At 40.6% G+C, this 10,337-nt stretch overlaps 1 pseudogene; it reads left to right on the top strand.

Annotated features, from left to right (window-relative positions):
• Positions 1-1,095: 1,095 nt before the first annotated feature.
• LOC110577729 lies at positions 1,096-1,623 on the top strand (annotated as a pseudogene).
• Positions 1,624-10,337: the final 8,714 nt, after the last annotated feature.

Genomic DNA, 10,337 nt, shown 5'->3' on the forward strand with positions numbered 1-10,337 from the left:
AAATCATTTCCTGAAAGCTTCAAATCAAAAATCTCCTCAACCAAACTGAACTTTCAGGATGTATATGAGAATCACAAATCATTTGGTGACAGGCCCAAATATTGGACTGCTGCTTAGACAATCTCAACGTCACCTGTTTGCCTTCCCATACCCCGTGTGACCTCCTTGCCCACTGCATCTCCACTCAGGAGAAAATTGGCTTCAGCGATAAAGGAATTGTGTTCTCACCAACAATTATCTTGGGTCATTCAACAGGGAGAAAGCTTTACCTAGCTCTCTCCATTGAAAACCACTTCACCTGAAACTTTAAATAGTTCTGTCAGGACACCATTTTTAAATATTTAGTGGTCTGTATGTTCTGTTCTGTTTTGCATGCCCAGTCATACTGTTCTGTTCAGACACTTAACTGTAGAATGGATGAGATGGCATGATTTGTAGATCTTTCTCCAAAACTTCAGGTTGAAGAATAAAAAGAGAGGCAAGATCATCTTTCATCTAAGAAAGGAAGGTCTAGGTATTAAGTGGAGTTTAAATTCTCTGTTTGCTCAACTACCAGCTTCTAGACTATACAACCTGAGACTACCAACTTCTCTCCATTGCCCTTGACCCATCCCCAATTTACGCTGCCATCCTTTCTGGCCTTGACTATTGCCCTAAGCCCTTTACTCTTGCTTTACTGCAGTTTATTCTCTACTCAGCCCAGAGATATTTTTACACAGTGAATCAAATATTTTATTTGTTTACTCTCCTGTTTAAAACCCTTCGATTTCTTTCCAGTTTGCTTAGAATTAAAGCCCAAACTCCTTGTGGTTGCCTACAAGACACTACAAGGCCTGGCTCCTGCCGCCGTCTCCAACCTCATCTCCTACTTCATTACATAAATATTGTATTTTATAAATGAATACTTCTCTTAAATTTTCAGGTATATGCCAATTCACAAAAATCACAGTGCTGGAATATAACAAGTTTATTTTCATGTATTCATTTGGACAACAACTAATTGGTAAATGTTACAGGAAAATATGTCTATTACCAATGTTATCTCTGCTGTGTTCACAAAAAGAGTTCAGAGCCAGTAGCCCACAGGCAGGGGTCATGGGTGGCCTCTTGGGGTGTGCCTCACTGCCAGGACTGCTGAGCAGTCCACGGGGCCCCTGGCGCCTGGCCAAGACTGCTTCTGCGTCCCAGCTCAGGAGGGCCCTCCGGGACCCGGGAATGGACCCTTGCTGTGGTGAAGCCTGAGGGGGCGCAGCAGTGACTCCCTGTAGACATTATCCTGAACTTTGAGAGAAGGGGCTTCAAGCTGGTGGAAATGAAGATGCTCTGGTTCAGGCACCAGAGAACATCCTCGCCGAGGACTGCCTTGAGCTGCAGAAGAAGCCCTTCTACTCAGTCTCATCAGCTACATGAGCTCTGGCCCTGTGGTGGCCATGGTCTGGAAAAGCCCCAACGTGGTCTGCACCTCAAGGGCCATGCCAGTGACTCCATGGAAGGGGCCCAGAGGGACACCAGCTGTAGTTCCAGAGCAGTGAGCTGGTGGAGCAGGCAGACGAAGGCCACCAGAGCATCTATAGCCACCTCAGCAGCCACCCAGGATCAACTACCTGTGTCACGAGAACTTGAGCCCACTCCCATGGTCTGCCCATCTGTCCCAGACCACCTCCCTGTCCACTTCCTGCCCCGCCCCAGCCCAGAGGGGTTGAGCAACCAACTTTATGTTCCTTTTAGTATCCTAAGTCAGCAAGAGATTAGACCAAACCCTTTCTGTACTAAAGTGCCAGACAATCTTTGGAATTTCTCTCAAAGTGTGTAGTGTGACCTCCCGTCCCCCAAAGGGGGGGACATCAAAATTCATGTGTTGTGTGGGGGGTGCGGATTGCTTATTACAGTTTCTGCCATCTCTGAGGTAGGAATGAGGACTTTATGCAAAGCTGTAAGAGTTTGAGAGTAGAAATAAATCCTAACCTCTCGCAAAAAGAAAAAGAAAAAAAATTCAGCTCCACTCCGACCCTACCCTCATAGGTATTTTGTGAAAAACTCTTACTTTTTTTCTTTTCTTTTTTTAAGATTTTTATTTATTTATTTGACAGAGAGAGACACAGCGAGAGAGGGAACACAAGCAGGGGGAGTGGGAGAGGGAGAAGCAGGCTCCCCACAGAGCAGGGAGCCTGATACAGGGCTCCATCCCAGGACCCTGGGATCAGGATCTGAGCCGAAGACAGACGCTTAATGACTGAGCCACCCAGGCGTCCCACTTTTTTTTCTCTTTGACTGACAACTAATAAGACAAAATCTTGCAATAATATCCATAATACGTTAGCCAAACAGTCTATTCTGTAGGGGCATCCTATTTGTACTAAGGGCCATCAGTTGCTTGATATCTATTAGTTAAAATCAATCAAGTAGTAGTAGCTGTTCTGGTGATGACAGATTTGATTGTTAATTGATTATTATATCAATTAGAGGGTCTTTAAAATTCATATAAAGGTATTTTTTAAAGACTCTACTTTTGGAATTTAAGTAAACAACCATCATTTATCATTTTTCAAAGCTTACTACCCTTTTGTTCTACTAACAACACCTAATGAGCTCAATAGCCAGGAATTAATGAAATTTAAAGACTGAGAAGTGTCAACACAGGCATGATCTGTGACTAGTTGACAAACAGCGCTCAATTAATGGATTTCACGGGTGGGTTTATTAATATGGTGATTCTATTCTGGGAGTCCTCGTTAGAAGTCACCACTTCATCCTCAGCATGTCAAACATGCTTCCAATGGATGAATTATGATGATACAAAAATAGATTGCAGATAAATCCCTCAATTTTACTTGGGCAAATCCACGAATAAAGTAACCCAGATTGTTACTTAAAGTTATATTTAAAAAGGTAAGAGATTTCAAGTAAAAATATAAAATTAGCTGGAAAACATGGACTATTTTTCTAGATTATGATTTTCTTACCTAACACTTAATAAATATTTATTTACACTGGGTTAGGCAGGTAAAAGAACTATTGGGATTCTAACAGTAGACTCTTCAAATCATGCTTAAAGGCTCAAACGGAGTACTTCCTTAAACAGACCAGGGATATATTTTTAGACCCAGTAAGAGGTATGGTCCACAATATCTGTCCTTCATCCCCTTTTGTTCACTAGAGTTGCCCAAATCTCACGATAGCCCATTCAGCTAGAAAATCCACTTTCACATATGTTATAAACCAGCTAGGTTATCTCTCAAAGGAAAATGAAAAGCATGCAGCATCATATTTCCCAGAGATCTTTAATCTAGACTAAAACTAAATCCAAAGTCTTAAGTATTTTAACATAATTGGAAAGGATCATTTAGTTCCTTACTTTCAAAATATGATTTTTTTATATTTAGATCTGAATGACTCAAGTGTGCAGAATCAGCAAACACATGCAGAACACTAAGATAAATTTACATTAACAGATTTTATTATATTAACTGAAAGTTGTAAGAGCTTCACATGCTCTAATAAGCCCAGGGAATGCACAAGAGCTAACAATGCCAAGAACAAATTAAAAAAGAAAGTTCAGATGTCAGACTGAGTTCAAAGACATCTTTGGAAATGGTTTGTTTTCAAGTTGAAAATTTTCTAACTGACTTGAAAATAAATCTTATCATTATTTAAAGAGAATTTGTAAAAATAATCATTAGCACAGGAAAGGTCTTGGTTTAAAAAAAAAAGCTAAAGTCTAATGTAACTCTTTTTTTAAAAAATCAAATGAAGAAATAAAAAGATGGAATATATTCTATAGGCCATAAGGACCTTGGGCACAAATTAAGCATTCTTAAAAATTGAGACATAGACTGCTCAACGACGATATTCTCTGCTCTAATGGTAAATTGGTCCAACATATTTCCTTTCCCTCACAGGGGCCACAACACAGCTTGGGCATAAAGGGGAAAACTGTGTCAGCAAACTTTCATCACACTATAATTTCTCTTCTTCCAAAATCCATTCTGCATTCTGCATAAATGTTAATACGGTGAAACATGAAAAAAAAAAAAACTTAATCAGGTATACAGAGTGAATTAAGACAAACTTTTCGTCCCAAAATCAATTTAGTGAATTTGAAAAACCAAGCAGGAATAAACTACTGATACCTAAAGGAGCTGTATGCTGGCTCCCACCTTTTCCTCAAGCCAATGTATTTAAGGTAATTCTGCATTTTTTTTTAAATTTTTTTTTTAAGATTTTATTTGAGAGAGAGAGAATGAGAGACAGGGAGCATGAGAGAAAGGAGGGTCAGAGGGAGAAGCAGACTCCTTGCTGAGCAGGGAGCCCGATGTGGGACTTGATCCCGGGACTCCAGGATCATGACCTGAGCCGAAGGCAGTCGCTTAACCAACTGAGCCACCCAGGCGCCCCGGTAATTCTGCATTTTAAATGAGCATTAATTTATTTTTTAAAATAAGCTTACAGTTTAAAATGTCTTTAATGCAAATTGCTACAAATGATTTTTTTTTTTAAAGATTTTATTTATGAGGCGTCTGGGTGGCCCAGTCGGTCAAGCGGCTGCCTTTGGCTCAGGTCATGATCCCAGGGTCCTGGGATCGAGCTCCACGTCTGGCTCCCTGCTCAGCAGAGAGCCTGCTTCTCCCTCTCCCTCTGCCTGCCACTCTTCCTACTTGTGCTCTCTCTCTATCTCTCTGTCAAATTTATTTATTTATTTGACAGAGAGAGAGAGGGAAAAAGCATAAGCATGGGGAGCGGCAGGCAGAGGGAGAAGCAGGCTTCCCACTGAGCGAGGAGCCCCATATGGGACTCAATACCAGGACCCTGGGACCATGACCTGAGCCGAAGGCAGATTAACCCTAACACTTAACCAACTGAGCCACCCAGGCACCCTTACAAAGAATTTTTTACTATGAATTATTTCAAAGCCAAAGAAAATAACCCCCACTGTGGAAAAAGGATTTAGTCATCATTATTTTTTCACTTAATACTCACCAACCTACTTACATTTTTCTCATATTTTATAGTAAAACATGTATAAAATATATTTCATTTGACAAAAATCCATACATATACTGCAATACATTTCCCCCATCTCTAGATTCTAGATAACCTAGAAGTATCCAACAACTTGGCCAGAAAACTTCTGTATAGTCCAGTCCTTACGTATTACCAATCCAGAGAAGCATTATGAGACCTGGCTCACTCTTGAATGTTAAGGTCCATCTTGCATTAATTAGAACTGATTTAACTGCAAGCATCACAACAAAAGAAATGTTTTCAGCAGGGATCTGAGAGTTGGAGCATTCCACCACCTTGAAATAAGTTTGAACTTTATAAAGCTTCTTCATGCTTTATTTTTGTTCTAATCTCAACCTGGAAAATTCATATTCCTTAAAAAAGATTATCTATTGATAGCCAGTGGTATGCTCATTAACAACAGCTCTGTAGAGAAGGAGGAGGAGACAATGGCTCTAATTTGTAGCCCTGCCAAATGCCATGATGTAAATACTCCCATCGTGGCTGATATCCTGCTGCCAATTTGATGTTGGCAAATGCAGAGTTGTGAATAGATGCATGGTATTTCCACTCTACAAATCCAATTGACATAAATAAACTCAAGAGCGTAGATAGTAGTAAAATGAACTAAATTAGTTAAGAAGTGATGACTTGAGTAGATATCACTTTTGTTTTTAACACAAGTTATTAAAGTTTATCTAATGTGATTCTTTAATCATGGCTATTTAACAACCTCCCCAAATTCCTGAAAATCAACTGAGCAGCCAGGAAGGGCAGACTCCAGCACACCTCTGCTATTTTGGTAACCCCTTTCCTTGGGTCTGTTTTATGTTCTTTTTTCTAATCTCTTAAGTAGAATACTCACTTTAGGTCCTTTTACTTTCTTTTTTTGTTTATCAAGACCATTAAGGAATTTAATCACGAGAAGTTTTGGCTGCATACCATGCAGATTTCTAAACATTAATCTTCTCTTTTCTCTTACTTTGTAAATAGTCTGTTGTTTGTATTATTGACCAAATGCTACTTAGGAACATTTGTGGTTTTTGTTTTTGTTTTTTGATCCATCAAGTTAGAGTGTTTTCTTTAAAAGTATTAATTTCTAGTTTTACTGCAGTGTGACTTGAGAATGTGGCCTGTATAATTGCTAAGGCATACCTCAGATATATGTTCTAGACCACTACAATAAAGCAAATATTATAATAAAATGAGTCCAATGAATTTTTTGGTTTCCCAGTGCATATAAAAGTTATGTTTACATTAAATGTGTAAAGGCATTATGTCTAAAAAACCATGTACCTACCTTAATTTAAAAATGTTATATTGTTAAAAAGTGCTGACCATCATCTGAGCTTCGAGCAAGTCATAATTTTTTTACTGATGGAGGGTCTTGCCTTGATGTGGATGGCTGCTGACTGATCATGGTGGTGGTTATGGACCGTTGGGGTGGCTGTGGCAATTTCTTAAAATAAGGTAACAATGAAGTTTGCTGCATCAATAGACTCTTCCTTTCACAAATGATTTCTCTGTAGTATGCAGAGCTATTTGATAGCATCTGACTCACAGTAGAACTTCTTTCAAAATTGGAGTCAGTCCTCTCAAACCCGGCTGCTTCTTTATCAACTAAGTTTATGTAATATTCTAAATCTTTTGTTGTCAGGTGAACAATCTTCACAGCATCTTCACTGGGAGTAGATCACATCTCAAGAAATCGCTTTCTTTGCTCATCCAGAAGAAGCAATTCCTTTACCGCTCAAGTTGGATCAAGAGATTGCAGCAACTTACATCTTCAGGCTCCACCTTTAATTCTGATTCTCCTGCTGTTCCACCCCGTCTGTAGTTACTTTCTCCACTCAAGTCTTAAGCCCTTCAAAGTCATCTGTGAGGGTTGGAATCAACTTCTTCCAAATTGTAAATGTTGATATTTTGACCTCTTCCCATGAATCGTGAATGTTCTTAATGGTATATAGCATGATGAATCCTTTCCAGAAGGTTTTCAATTTATTTTGCTGAGATCCATCAGAGGAATCAGTGTCTATGACAGCTATATATAGCCTTATGAAATGTATTTCTTAAATAATACGACTTGAAAGTCAAAATGACTCCTTGATCCATGGACTGCAGAATGGATGTTGTGTTAGCAAGCATGAAAACATTAATCCTGTACATCTCCATCAGAGTTCTTGGATGACCAGTACATTGTCAATGAACAGTACAGTTTTGAAAGGAATCTTTTTTTCCTGAGCAGCAGTTCTCAACAGTGAGCTTAAAATATCCAGTAAACCATGTTGTAAACAGATGTGCTGTCATCCAGGCTTTGTAGTTCCATTTATAGAGCACAGGCAGAGTAGATTTAGCATAATTCTTAAGGGCCCTAGGATTTTCAGAATGGTAAGTGAGCATTGGCTTTGGCTTCAAGTAACCAGCTGCATAAGCCCCTGACAAGAAAGTCAGCCTGTCATTTGAAGCTTTGAAGCCAGGCATTGACTTCTCCTCTCTAGCTATGAAAGTCCTAGGTGGCATCTTCTACCAATAGAAGGCGGTTTCATCTATATTAAAAATCTGTTATTTAGCATAGCCACCTTCATGAATGATCTTGGCTAGATCTTCTGGATAATTTGCTGTGGCTTCTACATCAGCATTTGCTGGTTTCACCTTGCATTTTAGTCTTATGGAGATGGCTTCTTTCCTTAAACTTCATAAACCAACCTCTGCTAGCTTCAGACTTTTCTTCTGCAGCTTCCTCTCTCAGCCTTCATGGAATTGAAGAGAGTCAGGACCTTGCTCTGGATGAGGCTTTGGCTTAGGGGAATGTTGTGGCTGGTTTGATCTTCTCTCCAGACCACTCAAACTTTCTCCATATCGGCAATAAGGCTGTTTCCCCTTTCTTATCATTCATATGTTCACTGGAGTAGCATTTTCAATTTCCTTCAAGAACTTTTCCTTTGCTTTCACAACTTGGCTAACGGTTTGGCTCAAGAGACCTAGCTTTTGGCCTATCTCAGCTTCTGACATGCCTTGCTCACTAGGCTTAATAATTTCTAGCTTTTGATTTAAAGTGGAGATATGAGACTCTTCCTTTTCACTTGAACACTTAGAAGCCAGTGTAGAGTTATGAATTGGCCTAATTTCAATATTGTTGTGTCTTGAGGAATAGGAAGGCCCAAGTAGAGGGAGAAAGACAGGGGAATGGATGGTCCATGGAGCAGTCAGAACACCCACAACATTTATCAATTAAGCTCATCATCTTATATGAGTGTGGTTCATGGCACCCCAAAACAATTACAGTGGTAACATCAAAGAGCACTGACCACAGATCACCATAACAAATATAATAATAATGAAAAAATTCAAAATATTGCAAGAATTACAAAAACGTGACCAAAAGACGTGAAATGAGCAAATGCTATCAGAAAAATGGCCCCCGTAGACCTGCTCAATGCAGGGTTGCCACAAACCTTCAATTTGTAAAAAACACAATATTTGCAAGGCACAATAAAGGAAGTGCAGTAAAGCAAGATACTCCTAACCTTTTAAAGTCCATTAAGATTTTATTATTATGAAATACCTTTGTTAGTAATACTAACTTATGGAGTATAACCCAGAAACATTATATCCTCTTTAATCCCCTTGATAATCTGACGTAATAGTATCTGAGCTCAGAATACACATGAAATAAACCCAAGGCAAAGCCTATATGCATGCTTTGTTGGTGGGTACCAGCCCAGGGCAGCAAGAGTGGGGACTGAGGAATAGGGAAGGAAGGAAAGCTATCATGACAATCACACAGTCACACAGGATACCTCCAGGGAGAGCATGTGAAATCAGTGCACCTCAGAACAGTCCAACGGGGAGAAAGAAGACAAAGTGATTGTGGATCTTTCTGTTCCATCTTCTAATCATCCAACTTCACCCCAGTAGGCATTAAAGCTCTGTGGTAGAGTTTGCAAAAATGGCCACAATAATTCCTGCCATTCTTGTATACATCCTTGTCCATATCCCTTTGTAATGTGGCTTTGCAGCAACTCTTATCAAGAGCACAGGTCTATTTCTCCACCCCTTGAATCTAGTTTTGGCCATATGATTTTCTTTGGCCAATGGGACATTAGCACATATGATGCTGAGCAGAGATTGAAAAGCTCACGTGCATTGGGGCATGCCCTCTCTTGCAGCTTGGAACCTCACCACCATGTACATAACCCCAGGCTAGTCTGTTGCCACAGATGGAAGCTACATGCAGTTGTCTCAGCTAACACTGAACCAACAGCCAGACATGTGGGTGAGTCCCCACAGACCAACCAGCTGCCAACTGTTAAGGCCTGTAGCTCCATTCTATACTCTCCAGCCAGAGGAGCCAGTGTAGACCAGAACAGCCCAGTCACCCTCAGAATTGTGAGAAAAAAAAGGATTTGTTGTGTAAAGATGTTACATTTTGGGGTGCATAGCAAAAGCCAACTGATGGACTCGACCACAGTATAGATTGGATTAGCTGGCCCTTTGGGCAGCTGCTGGAGAACTGAGATCCTGTGATCCATGGTTCAGTGTTTCCTTGGAGTCCAGAAGGGGTGGGAGGAGCTGTGGCTTCTGGGGCTCCGATCCAACGTCACTGAAACCATGACAGTCCCCCCCATAATGGGTGTGATGGGTGCCGTGCTGAAGCTGCACTACGGGGGGCAGCAGAGGCAGCCAATGGTACCAGGAGAAGACATGGTGACTGGGATCTCCCGCCCAGAAGGGACCAACGTCAAAATCTGCAGGCAAAGCCAAGCAATATGGGGAAGTGCGTAATCTATACAAAGAGCTATTTTTATCTTGTGTGAGTTAAGACTCTTGTTTTTAAGTCATTGAAAACTAACTTGAATTAGCTTAAGGGAAAAAGTTAATTTATGGCGAGGATGCAGGAAGGCAGTGGAGCCTTCAAAAGAGGTCAGTGCTGGAAATGAAAATCTGGAGATTCTCACTCCATCACCCAGATCTCTCACCACTTTATTTCATTCTTCTCCTTTCTGCGAACCAGCTATCTCTTCTGCTTCCCCAAGACTCTATGGAAGAGGTTACACCCAGGGCCTCCTAAATTCAAATGTTACCATCCCAGGCCCACAAATATGCCAAATTTCCAAACGAATGAAACTGATAAGTTCAACTTCAGCCAGATGTGTACCCCAGAGCGGTGGGGGTGTAAGGCTTCCCAAGAATTGATCCCTGCAAATGGGGGCACAGGAAAGTTTCCAGAGAAAGGGGGAGGGAACTGAGAAAATCAAAAGGTGTCTACCACATTTGCCCAACTTAAAAGATGAAGAAAACAACCAAAGTTCAGGAAGGATAAGGAACTCCCCCTA

This window comes from Neomonachus schauinslandi, chromosome 5, assembly GCF_002201575.2.
Source record: "Neomonachus schauinslandi chromosome 5, ASM220157v2, whole genome shotgun sequence".
Taxonomy (NCBI): Eukaryota; Metazoa; Chordata; class Mammalia; order Carnivora; family Phocidae; genus Neomonachus; species Neomonachus schauinslandi.